At 47.7% G+C, this 22,499-nt stretch overlaps 6 non-coding genes across 6 annotated transcripts; all 6 read left to right on the top strand.

The window, feature by feature from the left end:
* Positions 1 to 945: 945 nt before the first annotated feature.
* Positions 946 to 1,018, top strand: TRNAS-GCU (transfer RNA serine (anticodon GCU)). The gene has a single exon. It is a non-coding gene; the product is annotated as a tRNA-Ser (tRNA).
* Positions 1,019 to 3,591: 2,573 nt separating this feature from the next.
* On the top strand, positions 3,592 to 3,664 carry TRNAS-GCU (transfer RNA serine (anticodon GCU)). Its single transcript has one exon. It is a non-coding gene; the product is annotated as a tRNA-Ser (tRNA).
* A 2,573-nt stretch (positions 3,665 to 6,237) lies between these two features.
* On the top strand, positions 6,238 to 6,310 carry TRNAS-GCU (transfer RNA serine (anticodon GCU)). The gene has a single exon. It is a non-coding gene; the product is annotated as a tRNA-Ser (tRNA).
* An 8,449-nt stretch (positions 6,311 to 14,759) lies between these two features.
* Positions 14,760 to 14,832, top strand: TRNAT-GGU (transfer RNA threonine (anticodon GGU)). The gene has a single exon. It is a non-coding gene; the product is annotated as a tRNA-Thr (tRNA).
* A 74-nt stretch (positions 14,833 to 14,906) lies between these two features.
* On the top strand, positions 14,907 to 14,979 carry TRNAT-GGU (transfer RNA threonine (anticodon GGU)). Its single transcript has one exon. It is a non-coding gene; the product is annotated as a tRNA-Thr (tRNA).
* A 1,101-nt stretch (positions 14,980 to 16,080) lies between these two features.
* Positions 16,081 to 16,153, top strand: TRNAT-GGU (transfer RNA threonine (anticodon GGU)). Its single transcript has one exon. It is a non-coding gene; the product is annotated as a tRNA-Thr (tRNA).
* Positions 16,154 to 22,499: the final 6,346 nt, after the last annotated feature.

Below are 22,499 nucleotides of genomic sequence, written 5' to 3'. Positions count from 1 at the left end.
TCTCAGATGTAGCGTGAAAAGTCATAACTTTTCCACAATACCTGACAACCATTTAATTTCTGAGCTTCCGTGGGTCAATGGTTAGCGCGTTCGGCTGTTAACCGAAAGGTTGGTGGTTCGAGCCCACCCGGGAGAGGTGTTGTGTGGTCTCAGATGTAGCGTGAAAAGTCAGAGTTTTTCCACAATACCTGACGAACGTTTCATTTATGGGCTTCCGTAGCCCAATGGTTAGCGCGTTCAGCTGTTAACCGAAAGGTTGGTGGTTCGAGCCCACCCGGGAGAGATGTTGTGGGGTCTCAGATGTAGCGAGAAAAGTCATAACTTTTCCACAATACCTTACAACCATTTAAGTTCCGAGCTTCCGTGGCTCAATGGTTAGCGCGTTCGGCTGTTAACCGAAAGGTTGGTGGTTCGAGCCCACCCGGGAGAGGTGTTGTGTGGTCTCAGGTGTAGCGTGAAAAGACATAACATTTCCACAATACCTGACAAACATTTAATTTCTGAGATTCCGTGGCGCAATGGTTAGCGCGCTCAGCTGCTATTCAAAAGGTTGGTGGTTCGAGCCCACCCGGGAGCAGTGTTGTGAGTTCTCAGATGTGACGTAAAAAGTCGGCGTTATTCCACAATACCTGACGACCATTTAATTTTTGGGCTTTCGTGGCGCAATGGTTTGCGCGTTCGGCTGTTAACCGAAAGGTTGGTGGTTCGGGCCCACCCAGGAGAGGTGTTGTGGGGTCTCAGATGTAGCGTGAAAAGTCATAACTTTTCCACAATACCTGACAACCATTTAATTTCCGAGCTTCCGTGGGTCAATGGTTAGCGCGTTCGGCTGTTAACCGAAAGGTTGGTGGTTCGAGCCCACCCGGGAGAGGTGTTGTGTGGTCTCAGATGTGACGTAAAAAGTCAGAGTTTTTCCACAATACCTGACGAACATTTAATTTTTGGGCTTCCGTGGTGCAATGGTTAGCGCGTTCAGCTGCTAACCGAAAGGTTGGTGGTTCGAGACCATCCGGGAGCGGTGTTGTGAGGTCTCAGATGTGACGTAAAAAGTCAGAGTTTTTCCACAATACCTGACGACCATTTAATTTTTGGGCTTCCGTGGCTCAATGGTTAGCGCGTTCGGCTGTTAACCAATAGGTTGGTGGTTCGAACCGACCCGGGAGCGGTTTTGTGGGATCTCAAATGTAACGTAAAAAGCCAAAGTTTTTCCACAATACCAGACGACCATTTAATTTTTGGCCTTCCGTGGCTCAATGGTTAGCGCGTTCGGCTGTTAACCGAAAGGTTGGTGGTTCGAGCCCACTCGGGAGAGGTGTTGTGTGGTCTCAGGTGTAGCGTGAAAAGTCATAACATTTCCACAATACCTGACAAACATTTAATTTCTGAGATTCCGTGGCGCAATGGTTAGCGCGCTCAGCTGTTATTCAAAAGGATGGTGGTTCGAGCCCACCCGGGAGCAGTGTTGTGAGGTCTCAGATGTGACGTAAAAAGTCGGCGTTATTCCAAAATACCTGACGACCATTTAATTTTTGGGCTTCCGTGGCGCAATGGTTTGCGCGTTCGGCTGTTAACCGAAAGGTTGGTGGTTCGAGCCCACCCGGGAGAGGTGTTGTGTGGTCTCAGGTGTAGCGTGAAAAGACATAACATTTCCACAATACCTGACAAACATTTAATTTCTGAGATTCCGTGGCGCAATGGTTAGCGCGCTCAGCTGCTATTCAAAAGGTTGGTGGTTCGAGCCCACCCGGGAGCAGTGTTGTGAGTTCTCAGATGTGACGTAAAAAGTCGGCGTTATTCCACAATACCTGACGACCATTTAATTTTTGGGCTTCCGTGGCGCAATGGTTTGCGCGTTCGGCTGTTAACCGAAAGGTTGGTGGTTCGGGCCCACCCAGGAGAGGTGTTTTGGGGTCTCAGATGTAGCGTGAAAAGTCATAACTTTTCCACAATACCTGACAACCATTTAATTTCCGAGCTTCCGTGGGTCAATGGTTAGCGCGTTCGGCTGTTAACCGAAAGGTTGGTGGTTCGAGCCCACCCGGGAGAGGTGTTGTGTGGTCTCAGATGTAGCGTGAAAAGTCAGAGTTTTTCCACAATACCTGACGAACGTTTCATTTATGGGCTTCCGTAGCCCAATGGTTAGCGCGTTCAGCTGTTAACCGAAAGGTTGGTGGTTCGAGCCCACCCGGGAGAGATGTTGTGGGGTCTCAGATGTAGCGAGAAAAGTCATAACTTTTCCACAATACCTTACAACCATTTAAGTTCCGAGCTTCCGTGGCTCAATGGTTAGCGCGTTCGGCTGTTAACCGAAAGGTTGGTGGTTCGAGCCCACCCGGGAGAGGTGTTGTGTGGTCTCAGGTGTAGCGTGAAAAGACATAACATTTCCACAATACCTGACAAACATTTAATTTCTGAGATTCCGTGGCGCAATGGTTAGCGCGCTCAGCTGCTATTCAAAAGGTTGGTGGTTCGAGCCCACCCGGGAGCAGTGTTGTGAGTTCTCAGATGTGACGTAAAAAGTCGGCGTTATTCCACAATACCTGACGACCATTTAATTTTTGGGCTTCCGTGGCGCAATGGTTTGCGCGTTCGGCTGTTAACCGAAAGGTTGGTGGTTCGGGCCCACCCAGGAGAGGTGTTGTGGGGTCTCAGATGTAGCGTGAAAAGTCATAACTTTTCCACAATACCTGACAACCATTTAATTTCCGAGCTTCCGTGGGTCAATGGTTAGCGCGTTCGGCTGTTAACCGAAAGGTTGGTGGTTCGAGCCCACCCGGGAGAGGTGTTGTGTGGTCTCAGATGTAGCGTGAAAAGTCAGAGTTTTTCCACAATACCTGACGAACGTTTCATTTATGGGCTTCCGTAGCCCAATGGTTAGCGCGTTCAGCTGTTAACCGAAAGGTTGGTGGTTCGAGCCCACCCGGGAGAGATGTTGTGGGGTCTCAGATGTAGCGAGAAAAGTCATAACTTTTCCACAATACCTTACAACCATTTAAGTTCCGAGCTTCCGTGGCTCAATGGTTAGCGCGTTCGGCTGTTAACCGAAAGGTTGGTGGTTCGAGCCCACCCGGGAGAGGTGTTGTGTGGTCTCAGGTGTAGCGTGAAAAGACATAACATTTCCACAATACCTGACAAACATTTAATTTCTGAGATTCCGTGGCGCAATGGTTAGCGCGCTCAGCTGCTATTCAAAAGGTTGGTGGTTCGAGCCCACCCGGGAGCAGTGTTGTGAGTTCTCAGATGTGACGTAAAAAGTCGGCGTTATTCCACAATACCTGACGACCATTTAATTTTTGGGCTTTCGTGGCGCAATGGTTTGCGCGTTCGGCTGTTAACCGAAAGGTTGGTGGTTCGGGCCCACCCAGGAGAGGTGTTGTGGGGTCTCAGATGTAGCGTGAAAAGTCATAACTTTTCCACAATACCTGACAACCATTTAATTTCCGAGCTTCCGTGGGTCAATGGTTAGCGCGTTCGGCTGTTAACCGAAAGGTTGGTGGTTCGAGCCCACCCGGGAGAGGTGTTGTGTGGTCTCAGATGTGACGTAAAAAGTCAGAGTTTTTCCACAATACCTGACGAACATTTAATTTTTGGGCTTCCGTGGTGCAATGGTTAGCGCGTTCAGCTGCTAACCGAAAGGTTGGTGGTTCGAGACCATCCGGGAGCGGTGTTGTGAGGTCTCAGATGTGACGTAAAAAGTCAGAGTTTTTCCACAATACCTGACGACCATTTAATTTTTGGGCTTCCGTGGCTCAATGGTTAGCGCGTTCGGCTGTTAACCAATAGGTTGGTGGTTCGAACCGACCCGGGAGCGGTTTTGTGGGATCTCAAATGTAACGTAAAAAGCCAAAGTTTTTCCACAATACCAGACGACCATTTAATTTTTGGCCTTCCGTGGCTCAATGGTTAGCGCGTTCGGCTGTTAACCGAAAGGTTGGTGGTTCGAGCCCACTCGGGAGAGGTGTTGTGTGGTCTCAGGTGTAGCGTGAAAAGTCATAACATTTCCACAATACCTGACAAACATTTAATTTCTGAGATTCCGTGGCGCAATGGTTAGCGCGCTCAGCTGTTATTCAAAAGGATGGTGGTTCGAGCCCACCCGGGAGCAGTGTTGTGAGGTCTCAGATGTGACGTAAAAAGTCGGCGTTATTCCAAAATACCTGACGACCATTTAATTTTTGGGCTTCCGTGGCGCAATGGTTTGCGCGTTCGGCTGTTAACCGAAAGGTTGGTGGTTCGAGCCCACCCGGGAGAGGTGTTGTGTGGTCTCAGGTGTAGCGTGAAAAGACATAACATTTCCACAATACCTGACAAACATTTAATTTCTGAGATTCCGTGGCGCAATGGTTAGCGCGCTCAGCTGCTATTCAAAAGGTTGGTGGTTCGAGCCCACCCGGGAGCAGTGTTGTGAGTTCTCAGATGTGACGTAAAAAGTCGGCGTTATTCCACAATACCTGACGACCATTTAATTTTTGGGCTTCCGTGGCGCAATGGTTTGCGCGTTCGGCTGTTAACCGAAAGGTTGGTGGTTCGGGCCCACCCAGGAGAGGTGTTTTGGGGTCTCAGATGTAGCGTGAAAAGTCATAACTTTTCCACAATACCTGACAACCATTTAATTTCCGAGCTTCCGTGGGTCAATGGTTAGCGCGTTCGGCTGTTAACCGAAAGGTTGGTGGTTCGAGCCCACCCGGGAGAGGTGTTGTGTGGTCTCAGATGTAGCGTGAAAAGTCAGAGTTTTTCCACAATACCTGACGAACGTTTCATTTATGGGCTTCCGTAGCCCAATGGTTAGCGCGTTCAGCTGTTAACCGAAAGGTTGGTGGTTCGAGCCCACCCGGGAGAGATGTTGTGGGGTCTCAGATGTAGCGAGAAAAGTCATAACTTTTCCACAATACCTTACAACCATTTAAGTTCCGAGCTTCCGTGGCTCAATGGTTAGCGCGTTCGGCTGTTAACCGAAAGGTTGGTGGTTCGAGCCCACCCGGGAGAGGTGTTGTGTGGTCTCAGGTGTAGCGTGAAAAGACATAACATTTCCACAATACCTGACAAACATTTAATTTCTGAGATTCCGTGGCGCAATGGTTAGCGCGCTCAGCTGCTATTCAAAAGGTTGGTGGTTCGAGCCCACCCGGGAGCAGTGTTGTGAGTTCTCAGATGTGACGTAAAAAGTCGGCGTTATTCCACAATACCTGACGACCATTTAATTTTTGGGCTTCCGTGGCGCAATGGTTTGCGCGTTCGGCTGTTAACCGAAAGGTTGGTGGTTCGGGCCCACCCAGGAGAGGTGTTGTGGGGTCTCAGATGTAGCGTGAAAAGTCATAACTTTTCCACAATACCTGACAACCATTTAATTTCCGAGCTTCCGTGGGTCAATGGTTAGCGCGTTCGGCTGTTAACCGAAAGGTTGGTGGTTCGAGCCCACCCGGGAGAGGTGTTGTGTGGTCTCAGATGTAGCGTGAAAAGTCAGAGTTTTTCCACAATACCTGACGAACGTTTCATTTATGGGCTTCCGTAGCCCAATGGTTAGCGCGTTCAGCTGTTAACCGAAAGGTTGGTGGTTCGAGCCCACCCGGGAGAGATGTTGTGGGGTCTCAGATGTAGCGAGAAAAGTCATAACTTTTCCACAATACCTTACAACCATTTAAGTTCCGAGCTTCCGTGGCTCAATGGTTAGCGCGTTCGGCTGTTAACCGAAAGGTTGGTGGTTCGAGCCCACCCGGGAGAGGTGTTGTGTGGTCTCAGGTGTAGCGTGAAAAGACATAACATTTCCACAATACCTGACAAACATTTAATTTCTGAGATTCCGTGGCGCAATGGTTAGCGCGCTCAGCTGCTATTCAAAAGGTTGGTGGTTCGAGCCCACCCGGGAGCAGTGTTGTGAGTTCTCAGATGTGACGTAAAAAGTCGGCGTTATTCCACAATACCTGACGACCATTTAATTTTTGGGCTTCCGTGGCGCAATGGTTTGCGCGTTCGGCTGTTAACCGAAAGGTTGGTGGTTCGGGCCCACCCAGGAGAGGTGTTGTGGGGTCTCAGATGTAGCGTGAAAAGTCATAACTTTTCCACAATACCTGACAACCATTTAATTTCCGAGCTTCCGTGGGTCAATGGTTAGCGCGTTCGGCTGTTAACCGAAAGGTTGGTGGTTCGAGCCCACCCGGGAGAGGTGTTGTGTGGTCTCAGATGTGACGTAAAAAGTCAGAGTTTTTCCACAATACCTGACGAACATTTAATTTTTGGGCTTCCGTGGTGCAATGGTTAGCGCGTTCAGCTGCTAACCGAAAGGTTGGTGGTTCGAGACCATCCGGGAGCGGTGTTGTGAGGTCTCAGATGTGACGTAAAAAGTCAGAGTTTTTCCACAATACCTGACGACCATTTAATTTTTGGGCTTCCGTGGCTCAATGGTTAGCGCGTTCGGCTGTTAACCAATAGGTTGGTGGTTCGAACCGACCCGGGAGCGGTTTTGTGGGATCTCAAATGTAACGTAAAAAGCCAAAGTTTTTCCACAATACCAGACGACCATTTAATTTTTGGCCTTCCGTGGCGCAATGGTCAGCGCGTTCGGCTGTTAACCGAAAGGTTGGTGGTTCGAGCCCACCAGGGAGAGGTGTTGTGTGATCTCAGATGTAGCGAGAAAAGTCATAACTTTTCCACAATACCTTACATCCATTTAAGTTCCGAGCTTCCGTGGCTCAATGGTTAGCGCGTTCGGCTGTTAACCGAAAGGTTGGTGGTTCGAGCCCACTCGGGAGAGGTGTTGTGTGGTCTCAGGTGTAGCGTGAAAAGTCATAACATTTCCACAATACCTGACAAACATTTAATTTCTGAGATTCCGTGGCGCAATGGTTAGCGCGCTCAGCTGTTATTCAAAAGGTTGGTGGTTCGAGCCCACCCGGGAGCAGTGTTGTGAGGTCTCAGATGTGACGTAAAAAGTCGGCGTTATTCCAAAATACCTGACGACCATTTAATTTTTGGGCTTCCGTGGCGCAATGGTTTGCGCGTTCGGCTGTTAACCGAAAGGTTGGTGGTTCGAGCCCACCCGGGAGAGGTGTTGTGTGGTCTCAGGTGTAGCGTGAAAAGACATAACTTTTCCACAATACCTTACATCCATTTAAGTTCCGAGCTTCCGTGGCTCAATGGTTAGCGCGTTCGGCTGTTAACCGAAAGGTTGGTGGTTCGAGCCCACTCGGGAGAGGTGTTGTGTGGTCTCAGGTGTAGCGTGAAAAGTCATAACATTTCCACAATACCTGACAAACATTTAATTTCTGAGATTCCGTGGCGCAATGGTTAGCGCGCTCAGCTGTTATTCAAAAGGTTGGTGGTTCGAGCCCACCCGGGAGCAGTGTTGTGAGGTCTCAGATGTGACGTAAAAAGTCGGCGTTATTCCAAAATACCTGACGACCATTTAATTTTTGGGCTTCCGTGGCGCAATGGTTTGCGCGTTCGGCTGTTAACCGAAAGGTTGGTGGTTCGAGCCCACCCGGGAGAGGTGTTGTGTGGTCTCAGGTGTAGCGTGAAAAGACATAACATTTCCACAATACCTGAAAAACATTTAATTTCTGAGATTCCGTGGCGCAATGGTTAGCGCGCTCAGCTGCTATTCAAAAGGTTGGTGGTTCGAGCCCACCCGGGAGCAGTGTTGTGAGTTCTCAGATGTGACGTAAAAAGTCGGCGTTATTCCACAATACCTGACGACCATTTAATTTTTGGGCTTCCGTGGCGCAATGGTTTGCGCGTTCGGCTGTTAACCGAAAGGTTGGTGGTTCGGGCCCACCCAGGAGAGGTGTTTTGGGGTCTCAGATGTAGCGTGAAAAGTCATAACTTTTCCACAATACCTGACAACCATTTAATTTCCGAGCTTCCGTGGGTCAATGGTTAGCGCGTTCGGCTGTTAACCGAAAGGTTGGTGGTTCGAGCCCACCCGGGAGAGGTGTTGTGTGGTCTCAGATGTGACGTAAAAAGTCAGAGTTTTTCCACAATACCTGACGAACATTTAATTTTTGGGCTTCCGTGGTGCAATGGTTAGCGCGTTCAGCTGTTAACCGAAAGGTTGGTGGTTCGAGACCATCCGGGAGCGGTGTTGTGAGGTCTCAGATGTGACGTAAAAAGTCAGAGTTTTTCCACAATACCTGACGACCATTTAATTTTTGGGCTTCCGTGGCGCAATGGTTAGCGCGTTCGGCTGTTAACCGAAAGGTTGGTGGTTCGAGCCCAACCAGGAACTGTGTTGTGAGGTCTCAGATGTGACGTAAAAAGTCAGAGTTTTTCCACAATACCTGACGAACATTTAATTTTTGGGCTTCCGTGGCGCAATGGTTAGCGCGTTCACCTGTTAACCGAAATGTTGGTGGTTCGAGCCCACCCGGGACAGGTGTAATGGGGTCTCAGATGTAGCGTGAAAAGTCATAACTTTTCCACAATAGCTGACAACCATTTAATTTCTGAGCTTCCGTGGCTCAATGGTTAGCGCGTTCGGCTGTTAACCAATAGGTTGGTGGTTCGAACCCACCCAGGAGCGGTTTTATGGGATCTCAAATGTAACGTAAAAAGCCAAAGTTTTTCCACAATACCTGACGACCATTTAATTTTTGGCCTTCCGTGGCGCAATGGTCAGCGCGTTCGGCTGTTAACCGAAAGGTTGGTGGTTCGAGCCCACCAGGGAGAGGTGTTGTGTGGTCTCAGATGTAGCGAGAAAAGTCATAACTTTTCCACAATACCTTACAACCATTTAAGTTCCGAGCTTCCGTGGCTCAATGGTTAGCGCGTTCGGCTGTTAACCGAAAGGTTGGTGGTTCGAGCCCACCCGGGAGAGGTGTTGTGTGGTCTCAGGTGTAGCGTGAAAAGTCATAACATTTCCGCAATACCTGACAAACATTTAATTTCTGAGATTCCGTGGCGCAATGGTTAGCGCGCTCAGCTGTTATTCAAAAGGTTGGTGGTTCGAGCCCACCCGGGAGCAGTGTTGTGAGGTCTCAGATGTGACGTAAAAAGTCGGCGTTATTCCAAAATACCTGACGACCATTTAATTTTAAGGCTTCCGTGGCGCAATGGTTTGCGCGTTCGGCTGTTAGCCGAAAGGTTGGTGGTTCGGGCAAACTCAGGAGAGGTGTTGTGGGGTCTCAGATGTAGCGTGAAAAGTCATAACTTTTCCACAATACCTGACAACCATTTAATTTCCGAGCTTCCGTGGGTCAATGGTTAGCGCGTTCGGCTGTTAACCGAAAGGTTGGTGGTTGAGCCCACCCGGGAGAGGTGTTGTGTGGTCTCAGATGTAGCGTGAAAAGTCAGAGTTTTTCCACAATACCTGACGAACGTTTCATTTATGGGCTTCCGTAGCGCAATGGTTAGCGCGTTCAGCTGTTAACCGAAAGGTTGGTGGTTCGAGCCCACCCGGGAGAGATGTTGTGGGGTCTCAGATGTAGCGAGAAAAGTCATAACTTTTCCACAATACCTTACAACCATTTAAGTTCCGAGCTTCCGTGGCTCAATGGTTAGCGCGTTCGGCTGTTAACCGAAAGGTTGGTGGTTCGAGCCCACCCGGGAGAGGTGTTGTGTGGTCTCAGGTGTAGCGTGAAAAGTCATAACATTTCCACAATACCTGACAAACATTTAATTTCTGAGATTCCGTGGCGCAATGGTTAGCGCGCTCAGCTGTTATTCAAAAGGTTGGTGGTTCGAGCCCACCCGGGAGCAGTGTTGTGAGTTCTCAGATGTGACGTAAAAAGTCGGCGTTATTCCACAATACCTGACGACCATTTAATTTTTGGGCTTCCGTGGCGCAATGGTTTGCGCGTTCGGCTGTTAACCGAAAGGTTGGTGGTTCGGGCCCACCCAGGAGAGGTGTTCTGGGGTCTCAGATGTAGCGTGAAAATTCATAACTTTTCCACAATACCTGACAACCATTTAATTTCCGAGCTTCCGTGGGTCAATGGTTAGCGCGTTCGGCTGTTAACCGAAAGGTAGGTGGTTCGAGCCCACCCGGGAGAGATGTTGTGTGGTCTCAGATGTAGCGTGAAAAGTCAGAGTTTTTCCACAATACCTGACGAACGTTTCATTTATGGGCTTCCGTAGCGCAATGGTTAGCGCGTTCAGCTGTTAACCGAAAGGTTGGTGGTTCGAGCCCACCCAGAAGAGGTGTTGTGGGGTCTCAGATGTAGCGTGAAAAGTCATAACTTTTCCACAATACCTGACAACCATTTAATTTCTGAGCTTCCGTGGCTCAATAGTTAGCGCGTTCGGCTGTTAACCAATAGGTTGTTGGTTCGAGCCTATCCGGGAGCGGTGTTGTGAGGTCTCAGATGTAACGTAAAATGTCAGAGTTTTTCCACAATACCTGACTAACATTCAATTTTTGGGCTTCCGTGGCGCAATGGTTAGCGCGTTCACCTGTTAACCGAAATGTTGGTGGTTCGAGCCCACCCGGGACAGGTGTAATGGGGTCTCAGATGTAGCGTGAAAAGTCATAACTTTTCCACAATAGCTGACAACCATTTAATTTCTGAGCTTCCGTGGCTCAATGGTTAGCGCGTTCGGCTGTTAACCAATAGGTTGGTGGTTCGAACCCACCCGGGAGCGGTTTTGTGGGATCTAAAATGAAACGTAAAAAGCCAAAGTTTTTCCACAATACCTGACGACCATTTAATTTTTGGCCTTCCGTGGCGCAATGGTCAGCGCGTTCGGCTGTTAACCGAAAGGTTGGTGGTTCGAGCCCACCAGGGAGAGGTGTTGTGTGGTCTCAGATGTAGCGAGAAAAGTCATAACTTTTCCACAATACCTTACAACCATTTAAGTTCCGAGCTTCCGTGGCTCAATGGGTAGCGCGTTCGACTGTTAACCGAAAGGTTGGTGGTTCGAGCCCACCCGGGAGAGGTGTTGTGTGGTCTCAGATGTAGCGTGAAAAGTCAGAGTTTTTCCACAATACCTGACGAACGTTTCATTTATGGGCTTCCGTAGCGCAATGGTTAGCGTGTTCAGCTGTTAACCGAAAGGTTGGTGGTTCGAGCCCACCCAGGAGAGATGTTGTGGGGTCTCAGATGTAGCGAGAAAAGTCATAACTTTTCCACAATACCTTACAACCATTTAAGTTCCGAGCTTCCGTGGCTCAATGGTTAGCGCGTTCGGCTGTTAACCGAAAGGTTGGTGGTTCGAGCCCACCCGGGAGAGGTGTTGTGTGGTCTCAGGTGTAGCGTGAAAAGTCATAACATTTCCACAATACCTGACAAACATTTAATTTCTGAGATTCCGTGGCGCAATGGTTAGCGCGCTCAGCTGTTATTCAAAAGGTTGGTGGTTCGAGCCCACCCGGGAGCAGTGTTGTGAGTTCTCAGATGTGAAGTAAAAAGTCGGCGTTATTCCACAATACCTGACGACCATTTAATTTTTGGGCTTCCGTGGCGCAATGGTTTGCGCGTTCGGCTGTTAACCGAAAGGTTGGTGGTTCGGGCCCACCCAGGAGAGGTGTTGTGGGGTCTCAGATGTAGCGTGAAAAGTCATAACTTTTCCACAATACCTGACAACCATTTAATTTCCGAGCTTCCGTGGGTCAATGGTTAGCGCGTTCGGCTGTTAACCGAAAGGTTGGTGGTTCGAGCCCACCCGGGAGAGGTGTTGTGTGGTCTCAGATGTAGCGTGAAAAGTCAGAGTTTTTCCACAATACCTGACGAACGTTTCATTTATGGGCTTCCGTAGCGCAATGGTTAGCGCGTTCAGCTGTTAACCGAAAGGTTGGTGGTTCGAGCCCACCCGGAAGAGGTGTTGTGGGGTCTCAGATGTAGCGAGAAAAGTCATAACTTTTCCACAATACCTTACAACCATTTAAGTTCCGAGCTTCCGTGGCTCAATGGTTAGCGCGTTCGGCTGTTAACCGAAAGGTTGGTGGTTCGAGCCCACCCGGGAGAGGTGTTGTGTGGTCTCAGATGTAGCGTGAAAAGTCAGAGTTTTTCCACAATACCTGACGAACGTTTCATTTATGGGCTTCCGTAGCGCAATGGTTAGCGCGTTCAGCTTTTAACCGAAAGGTTGGTGGTTCGAGCCCACCCAGAAGAGGTGTTGTGGGGTCTCAGATGTAGCGTGAAAAGTCATAACTTTTCCACAATACCAGACAACCATTTAATTTCTGAGCTTCCGTGGCTCAATAGTTAGCGCGTTCGGCTGTTAACCAATAGGTTGTTGGTTCGAGCCTATCCGGGAGCGGTGTTGTGAGGTCTCAGATGTAACGTAAAATGTCAGAGTTTTTCCACAATACCTGACTAACATTCAATTTTTGGGCTTCCGTAGCGCAAAGGTTAGCGCGTTCAGCTGTTAACCGAAAGGTTGGTGGTTCGAGCCCACCCGGGAGAGATGTTGTGGGGTCTCAGATGTAACGTAAAAAGTCAAAGTTTTTCCAGAATACCTGAAGAACATTTAATTTTTGGGCTTCCGTCCGCAATGGTTAGCGCGTTAAGCTGTTAACCGAAAGGTTGTTGGTTCGAGCCCACCCAGAAGAGGTGTTGTGGGGTCTCAGATGTAGCGTGAAAAGTCATAACTTTTCCACAATACCAGACAACCATTTACTTTCTGAGCTTCCGTGGCACAATGGTTAGCGCGTTCGGCTGTTAACCAATAGGTTGGTGGTTCGAGCCTATCCGGGAGAGGTGTTGTGAAGTCTCGGATGTAGCGTGAAAAGTCATAACTTTTCCACAATACCTGACAACCATTTACTTTCTGAGCTTCCGTGGCACAATGGTTAGCGCGTTCAGCTGTTAACCGAAAGATTGGTGGTTCGAGCCCACCCGGGAGAGATGTTGTGGGGTCTCAGATGTAACGTAAAAAGTCAAAGTTTTTCCAGAATACCTGACGAAAATTTAGTTTTTAGGCTTCCGTGGCCCAATGTTTAGCGCGTTCAGCTGGTAACCGAAAGGTTGGTGGTTCGCGCCCATCTTGGAGCGGTTTTGTGAGGTCTCAGATGTGACGTAAAAAGTCAGAGTTTTTCCACAATACCTGACGAACATTTAATTTTTGGGCTTCCGTGGCGCAATGGTTAGCGCGTACAGCTGTTAAGCGAAAGGTTGGTGGTTCGAGCCCACCCGGAGAGGTGTTGTGGGGTCTCAGATGTAGCGTGATAAGTCAAAGTTTTTCCACAATACCTGACGACCATTTAATTTTTCGACTTCCTTGGCGCAATGGTTAGCGCGTTCGGCTGTTAACCGAAAGGTTGGTGGTTCGAGCCCATCCGGGAGCGGTGTTGTGAGGTCTCAGATGTGACGTAAAAAGTCAGATTTTTTCCACAATACCTGACGAACATTTAATTTTTGGGCTTCCGTGGCGCAATGGTTAGCGCGTTCGGCTGTTAACCGAAAGGTTGGTGGTTCGAGCCCATCCGGGAGCGGTGTTGTGAGGTCTCAGATGTGTCGTAAAAGGTCAGAGCTTTTCCACAATACCTGACGACCATTTAATTTTTGGGCTTCCGTGGCGCAATGGTTAGCGCGTTCAGCAGTTAACCGAAAGGTTGGTGGTTCGCGCACATCTTGGAGCGGTTTTGTGGGGTCTCAGATGTGACGTAAAAAGTCAGAGTTTTCCACATTACCTGACGAACATTTAATTCTTGGGCTTCCGTGGCGCAATTGTTAGCGCGTTCACCTGTTAACCGAAAGGTTGGTGGTTCGAGCCCACCCGGGAGAGATGTTGTGGGGTCTCAGATGTAACGTAAAAAGTCAAAGTTTTTCCAGAATACCTGACGAACATTTAATTTTTGGGCTTCCGTGGCGCGATGGTTAGCGCGTTCAGCTGGTAACCGAAAGGTTGGTGGTTCGAGCCCCTCCATTAGAGGCGTTGTGAAGTCTCAGATGTAGCGTGAAAAGTCATAACTTTTCCACAATACCTGACAAACATTTAATTTCTGAGCTTCCGCGGCTCAATGGTTAGCGCGTTCGGCTGTTAACCGAAAGGTTGGTGGTTCGAGCCCACCCGGTAGAGGTGTTGTGAAGTCTCGGATGTAGCGTGAAAAGTCATAATTTTTCCACAATACCTGACAAACATTTAATTTCTGAGCTTGCGTGGCCCAATGGTTAGCGCGTTCGGCTGTTAACCAATAGGTTGGTGGTTCGAGCCTATCCGGGAGCGGTGTTGTGAGGTCTCAGATGTAACGTAAAATGTCAGAGTTTTTCCACAATACCTGACTAACATTCAATTTTTGGGCTTCCGTAGCGCAATGGTTAGCGCGTTCAGCTGTTAACCGAAAGGTTGGTGGTTCGAGCCCACCCGGGAGAGATGTTGTGGGGTCTCAGATGTAACGTAAAAAGTCAAAGTTTTTCCAGAATACCTGACGAACATTTAATTTTTGGGCTTCCGTGGCGCAATGGTTAGCGCGTTCAGCTGTTAACCGAAAGGTTGGTGGTTCGAGCCCACCCAGAAGAGGTGTTGTGGGGTCTCAGATGTAGCGTGAAAAGTCATAACTTTTCCACAATACCTGACAACCATTTAATTTCTGAGCTTCCGTGGCTCAATGGCTAGCGCGTTCGGCTGTTAACCAATAGGTTGGTGGTTCGAGCCTATCCGGGAGCGGTGTTGTGAGGTCTCAGATGTAACGTAAAATGTCAGAGTTTTTCCACAATACCTGACTAACATTCAATTTTTGGGCTTCCGTAGCGCAATGGTTTGCGCGTTCAGCTGTTAACCGAAAGGTTGGTGGTTCGAGCCCACCCGGGAGAGATGTTGTGGGGTCTCAGATGTAACGTAAATAGTCAAAGTTTTTCCTGAATACCTGACGAACATTTAATTTTTGGGCTTCCGTGGCGCAATGGTTAGCGCGTTCAGCTGGTAACCGAAAGGTTGGTGGTTCGAGCCCACCCGGGAGAGGTGTTGTGAAGTCTCGGATGTAGCGTGAAAAGTCATAACTTTTTCACAATACCTGACAAACATTTAATTTCTGAGCTTCCGTGGCCCAATGGTTAGCGCGTTCAGCTGGTAACCGAAAGGTTGGTGGTTCGAGCCCATCCGGGAGCTGTGTTGTGAGGTCTCAGATGTGACGTAAAATGTCAGAATTTTTCCACAATACCTGACGAACATTTAATTTTTGGGCTTCCGTGGTGCAATTGTTAGCGCGTTTACCTGTTAACCGAAAGGTTGGTGGTTCGAGCCCACCCGGGAGAGGTGTAATGGGGTCTCAGTTGTAGCGTGAAAAGTCATAACTTTTCCACAATAGCTGACAACCATTTAAGTTCTGAGCTTCCGTGGCTCAATGGTTAGCGCGCTCAGCTGTTATTCAAAAGGTTGGTGGTTCGAGCCCACCCGGAGAGGTGTTGTGAGGTCTCAGATGTGACGTAAAAAGTCAGAGTTTTTCCACAATACCTGACGAACATTTAATTTTTGGGCTTCCGTGGCGCAATGGTTTGCGCGTTCAGCTGTTAACCGAAAGCTTGGTGTTTCGAGCCCATCCAGGAGAGGTGTTGTGGGTCTCAGATGTAGCGTAAAAAGTCAAAACTTTTCCACAATACGTAACAACCATTAAATTTCTGAGCTTCTGCGGCTCAACGGTTAGCGCGTTCGGCTGTTAACCAATATGTTGGTGGTTCGAGCCCACCCGGGAGCGGTTTTGTGGGATCTCAAATGTATCGTAGCAAGCCAAAGTTTTTCCACAATAACTGACGACCATTTAATTTTTGGGCTTCTGTGGCGCAATGGTTAGCGCGCTCGGCTGTTAACTAATAGGTTGGTGGTTCGAGCCTGTCCGGGAGCGGTTTTGTGAGGTCTCAGATGTAACGTAAAATGTCAGAGTTTTTCCACAATACCTGACGAACATTTAATTTTTGGGCTTCCGTGGGGCAATTGTAAGCGCGTTTACCTGTTAACCGAAAGGTTGGTGGTTCGAGCCCACCCGGGAGAGGTGTAATGGGGTCTCAGTTGTAGCGTGAAAAGTCATAACTTTTCCACAATAGCTGACAACCATTTAGTTTCTGAGCTTCCGTGGCTCAATGGTTAGCGCGCTCAGCTGTTAACCGAAAGGTTGGTGGTTCGAGCCTAACCAGGAACTGTGTTGTGAGGTCTCAGATGTGACGTAAAAAGTCAGAGTTTTTCCACAATACCTGACGAACGTTTAATTTTTGGGCTTCCGTAGCGCAATGGTTAGCGCGTTCAGCTGGTAACCGAAAGGTTGGTGGTTCGAGCCCATCCGGGAGAGGTGTTGAGAAGTCTCAGATGTGACGTAAAAATCAGAGTTTTTCCACAATACCTGACGACCATTTAATTTTTGGGCTTCCGTGGCGCAATGGTTAGCGCGTTCGGCTTTTAACTAATAGGTTGGTGGTTCGAGCCTATACGGGAGGGGTTTTGTGAGGTCTCAGATGTAACGTAAAATGTCAGAGTATTTCCACAATACCTGAAGACCATTTAATTTTTTGGCTTCCGTGGCGCAATGGTTAGCGCGTTCGGTTGTTAACCGAAAGGTTGGTGGTTCGAGCCTAACCAGGAACTGTGTTGTGAGGTCTCAGATGTGACGTAAAAAGTCATAACTTTTCCACAATACCTGACAACCATTTAAGTTCCGTGCTTCCGTGGCTCAATGGTTTGCGCGTTCGGCTGTTAACCGAAAGGTTGGTGGTTCGAGCCCACCCGGGAGAGGTGTTGTGTGGTCTCAGAAGTAGCGTGATAAGTCAAAGTTTTTCCACAATACCTGACGACCATTTAATTTTTCGGCTTCCGTGGCACAATGGTTAGCGCGTTCGGCTGTTAACCGAAAGGTTGGTGGTTCGAGCTCACCCGGGAGAGATGTTGTGGGGTCTCAGAGGTAGCGTGAAAAGTCATAACTTTTCCACAATACCTGACAAACATTTAATTTCTGAGCTTCCGTGGCGCAATGGTTAGCGCGCTCAGCTGTTATTCAAAAGGTTGGTGGTTCGAGCCCACCCGGGAGCAGTGTTGTGAGGTCTCAGATGTGACGTAAAAAGTCGGAGTTTTTCCACAATACCTGACGACCATTTAATTTTTGGGCTTCCGTGGCGCAATGGTTAGCGCGTTCAGCTGTTAACCGAAAGGTTGGTGGTTCGAGCCCACCCGGAGATGTGTTGTGGGGTCTCAGATTTAGCGTGATAAGTCAAAGTTTTTCCACAATACCTGACGACCATTTAATTTTTCGGCTTCCGTGGCACAATGGTTAGCGCGTTCGGCTGTTAACCGAAAGGTTGGTGGTTCGAGCTCACCCGGGAGATATGTTGTGTGGTCTCTGATGTAGCGTGAAAAGTCATAACTTTTCTACAATACCTGACAAACATTTAATTTCTGAGCTTGCGTGGCGCAATGGTTAACGCGTTCAGCTGTTAACCGAAAGGTTGGTGGTTCGAGCCCACCCGGGAGAGGTGTTGTGGGGTCTCAGATGTAACGTAAAAAGCTAAAGACTTTCCACAATACCTGACGAACATTTAATTTTTGGGCTTCCGTGGCGCAAAGGTTAGCGCGTTCAGCTGTTAACCGAAAGGTTGGTGGTTCGAGCCCACCCGGGAGAGGTGTTATGGAGTCTCAGATGTAGCGTGAAAAGTCATAACTTTTCCACAATACCTGACAAGCATTTAATTTCTGAGCTTCCGTGGCGCAATGGTTATTGCGCTCAGCTGTTATTCAAAAGGTTGGTGGTTCGAGCCCACCCGGGAGCAGTGTTGTGAGGTCTCAGATGTGACGTAAAAAGTCAGTTTTTCCACAATACCTGACGAACATTTAACTTTTGGGCTTCCGTAGCTCAATGGTTAGCGCGTTCAGCTGTTAACCGAAAGGTTCGTGGTTCGAGCCAACCCGGGAGAGGTGTTATGGAGTCTCAGATGTAGCGTGAAAAGTCATAACTTTTTCACAATACCTGACAAGCATTTAATTTCTGAGCTTCCGTGGCGCAATGGTTATTGCGCTCAGCTGTTATTCAAAAGGTTGGTGATTCGAGCCCACCCGGGAGCAGTGTTGTGAGGTCTCAGATGTGACGTAAAGAGTCAGAGTTTTTCCACAATACCTGACGAACATTTAATTTTTCGCCTTCCGTAGCGCAATGGTTAGCGCGTTCAGCTGTTAACCGAAAGGTTGGTGGTTCGAGCCAACCCGGGAGAGGTGTTGTGGGGTCTCAGATGTAGCGTGAAAAGTCATAACTTTTCCAGAATACCTGACAACCATTTACTTTTTGGGCTTCCGTGGCGCAATGGTTAGCGCGTTCGGCTGTTAACCGAAAGGTTGGTGGTTCGAGCCCATCCGGGAGCGGTTTTGTGAGGTCTCAGATGTGACGTAAAGAGTCAGAGTTTTTCAACAATACCTGAAGAACATTTAATTTTTGGGCTTCCGTGGCGCAAAGGTTAGCGCGTTCAGCTGTTATTTAAAAGGTTGGTGGTTCGAGCCCACCCGGGAGCAGTGTTGTGAAGTCAAAGATGTGACGTAAAAAGTCAGAGTTTTTCCACAATACCTGACGAACATTTAATTTTTGGGCTTCCGTAGCGCAATGGTTAGCGCGTTCAGCTGTTAACCGAAAGGTTGGTGGTTCGAGCCAACCTGGGAGAGGTGTTGTGGGGTCTCAGATGTAGCGTGAAAAGTCATAACTTTTCCACAATACCTGAAAACCATTTACTTTTTGGGCTTCCGTGGCGCAATGGTTAGCGCGTTCGGCTGTTAACCGAAAGGTTGGTGGTTCGAGCCCATCCGAGAGCGGTTTTGTGAGGTCTCAGATGTGACGTAAAGAGTCAGTGTTTTTTCCACAATACCTGACGAACATTTAATTTTTGGGCTTCCGTGGCGCAATGGTTAGCGCGTTCGGCTGTTAACCGAAAGGTTGGTGGTTCGAGCACAACCGGGAGCTGTGTTGTGAGGTCTCAGATGTGACGTAAAAAGTCAGAGTTTTTCCACAATACCTGACGAACGTTTAATTTTTGGGCTTCCGTGGCTTAATGGTTAGCGCGTTCAGCTGTTAACCAATAGGTTGTTGGTTCGAGCCTATCCGGGAGCGGTGTTGTAAGGTCTCAGATGTAACGTAAAATATCAGTGTTTTTCCACAATACCTGACTAATATTCATTTGTTGGGCTTCCGTGGTGCAATGATTAGCGCGTTCAGCTGTTAACCGAAAGGTTCGTGGTTCGAGCCCACCCGGGAGAGGTGTTGTGGGGTCTCAGATGTAACGTAAAAAGCCAAAGTTTTTCCACAATACCTGACGAACATTTAATTTTTGGGCTTCCGTGGCGCAATGGTTAGCGCGTTCAGCTGTTAACCGAAAGGTTGGTGGTTCGAGCCCACCCGGGAGAGGTGTTGTGGGGTCTCAGATGTAGCGTGAAAAGTCATAACTTTTCCACAATACCTGACAACCATTTAATTTCCGAGCTTCCGTGGCTCAATGGTTAGCGCGTTTGGCTGTTAACCAATAGGTTGGTGGTTCGAGCCTATCCGGTAGCGGTGTTTTGAGGTCTCAGATGTAACGTAAAATATCAGAGTTTTTCCACAATACCTGACTAACATTCATTTGTTGGGCTTCCGTGGCGCAATGATTAGCGCGTTCAGCTGTTAACCGAAAGTTTCGTGGTTCGAGCCCATCCGGGAGCGGTTTTGTGAGGTCTCAGATGTGACGTAAAGAGTCAGAGTTTTTCCACAATACCTGACAAACGTTTGATTTTTGGGCTTCCGTGGCTTAATGGTTAGCGAGTTCAGCTGTTAACCAAAAGGTTGGTGGTTCGAGCCCACCCGGGAGCAGTGTTGTGAAGTCTCAGATGTGACGTAAAAAGTCAGAGTTTTTCCACAATACCTGACTAATATTCATTTGTTGGGCTTCCGTGGCCAAAGGTTAGCGCGTTCAGCTGTTAACCGAAAGGTTGGTGGTTCGAGCCCACCCGGGAGAGGTGTTATGGAGTCTCAGATGTAGCGTGAAAAGTCATAACTTTTTCACAATACCTGACAAGCATTTAATTTCTGAGCTTCCGTGGCGCAATGGTTATTGCGATCAGCTGTAATTCAAAAGATTGGTGGTTCGAGCCCACCCGGGAGCAGTGTTGTGAGGTCTCAGATGTGACGTAAAAAGTCAGAGTTTTTCCACAATACCTGACGAACATTTAATTTTTGGGCTTCCGTAGCGCAATGGTTAGCGCGTTCAGCTGTTAACCGAAAGGTTGGTGGTTCGAGCCCACCCGGGAGAGGTGTTGTGGGGTCTCATATGTAACGTAAAAAGCCAAAGTTTTTCCACAATACCTGACGAACATTTAATTTTTGGGCTTCCGTGGCGCAATGGTTAGGGCGTTCGGCTGTTAACCGAAAGGTTGGTGGTTTCGAGCCAACCCGGGAGAGGTGTTGTGGGGTCTCAGATGTAGCGTGAAAAGTCATAACTTTTCCACAATACCTGACGAACATTTAGTTTTTGGGCTTCCGTAGCGCAATGGTTAGCGCGTTCGGCTGTTAACCGAAAGGTTGGTGGTTCGAGCCTATCCGGGAGCGGTTTTGTGAGGTCTCAGATGTGAAGTAAAGAGTCAGAGTTTTTCCACAATACCTGACGAACGTTTAATTTTTGGGCTTCCGTGGCTTAATGACTAGCGCGTTCAGCTGTTAACCAATAGGTTGTTGGTTCGAGCCTATCCGGGAGCGGTGTTGTGAGGTCTCAGATGTAACGTAAAAAGCCCAAGTTTTTCCACAATACCTGACGAACATTTAATTTTTGGGCTTCCGTGGCGCAATGGTTAGCGCGTTCAGCTGTTAACCGAAAGGTTGGTGGTTCGAGCCCACCCGGGAGAGGTGTTGTGGGTCTCAGATGTAGCGTGAAAAGTCATAACTTTTCCACAATACCTGACAACCATTTAATTTCCGAGCTTCCGTGGCTCAATGGTTAGCGCGTTCGGCTGTTAACCAATAGGTTGGTGGTTCGAGCCTATCCGGTAGCGGTGTTTTGAGGTCTCAGATGTAACGTAAAATATCAGAGTTTTTCCACAATACCTGACTATCATTCATTTGCTGGGCTTCCGTGGCGCAATGATTAGCGCGTTCAGCTGTTAACCGAAAGGTACGTGGTTCGAGCCCACCCGGGAGAGGTGTTGTGGGGTCTCAGATGTAACGTAATAAGCCAAAGTTTAAATTCAAATTCAAAATGTTTATTTTTTACTTTTCATTACATATACAGTTTACTACGGGGCTAAGTCACATTGTGACTTGTAAGCCCCGTGCCTATCTGCTTAATTTAATACTACAATTTAATTTAAAAAATAGATTTAACAATGGTGTATTATAATAATTAGTGTTAAAGATTCATGAAAAAAGAATTAATAAATTTATGTTATATCCACTTAAAATTGAACAGTGGCATGGTATAATATAAACAAGTTGGGAAAACCAAAATATTACCTCTCCGTGTCAAGAAGATTACATAAACTTAAGTATCCAATGAAAACGTTATTATGTTTCTGAGTTGGGGTTTCCCATTTTTGTTGTTGTTTTGAAAAATATATCGCAATGCACGGGCCTTGATAGATATAGGAGGCAATGAATGAAATATATCACAATGCACGGGCCTTGATAGATATAGGAGGCAATGAAGGAAATATATCGCATGCACGGGACTTGGTAGATATAGGAGGCAATGATAATATCTCTCTTTGCACGAGAGGTTTATCTTTAATATTTAAATAAATATAATTATTTTTAATTATTTTAATCTTCAATAATTAACATTAATAATAGTTAAATCGTTTAAAATAAAGTTATACCTATTATCTTCTCAAACTTTGCTAATATTGACGTTAAAAGTGAAGGGTACTCCTCTTGCCCGCTTTTTTCAAATTTGGGGTATATATACGATTCGTTTCCATTATAATAGTAAGGAAAAAGCGCAATTGCGAAAACCTTTGGTGGCGATCCCACCTTAGGGAGGCTAGACGTTTCTCGTAACCCTAGCTGATCGCCGCGTATATCCTAAAACCAAACGATGATAATGGAGTAGAAGCCAATGATACAGATTGGTGTCTATGTGGAATAGACGGAAGACCAGTGGATGGTGGTGTTAGAAGCCACTGTAAGTGCAGACTGGTGTCAATGTGGGATTGACAAAGAACAGAAGATGGTGGTGATTAGAAGCCAGTAAGAACAGACTGGTGTCCGTGTGGGATGGACAAAGACCAGAAGATGGTGGTGTGAGAACTCAAGTAGAGGAGCCATTTCCGTGACTGTGAAAGCAGTTCGGAAATGGCGAACACGTTTGCTCCGATACGCAAACTGCGAACGCGGTCACGTGGGTGTAACAACGGACAGACAGACACACAGACACACACACAGACACACAGACAGACACACAGACAGACACACACACAGACACGGCCGTTACAGAACCTCTCCTGGACTACGTCACACGGAGAGGTAAAAATTTAACAATTGGTTATGCCAAAAGTGGCTTTATAAAAACAAATTAAATAAAAAAGTAAAGGTTTTATTATTTTTTTCTTCTATTAGTGATTTTATAGTCTTTTTAAATCTAGTTAAAGTCGGTTTTGCTTGAATTTCAGGTGATATTGTGTTATATAATTTTATTCCCGTATAA

Source organism: Phalangium opilio, unplaced genomic scaffold, assembly GCF_054372755.1.
Source record: "Phalangium opilio isolate 3A_F unplaced genomic scaffold, DU_Popi_V2 ptg000209l_1, whole genome shotgun sequence".
Taxonomy (NCBI): domain Eukaryota; kingdom Metazoa; phylum Arthropoda; class Arachnida; order Opiliones; family Phalangiidae; genus Phalangium; species Phalangium opilio.
Note: the sequence above shows the minus strand (reverse complement) of the source record. Positions and strands in the feature narration are given on the sequence as shown.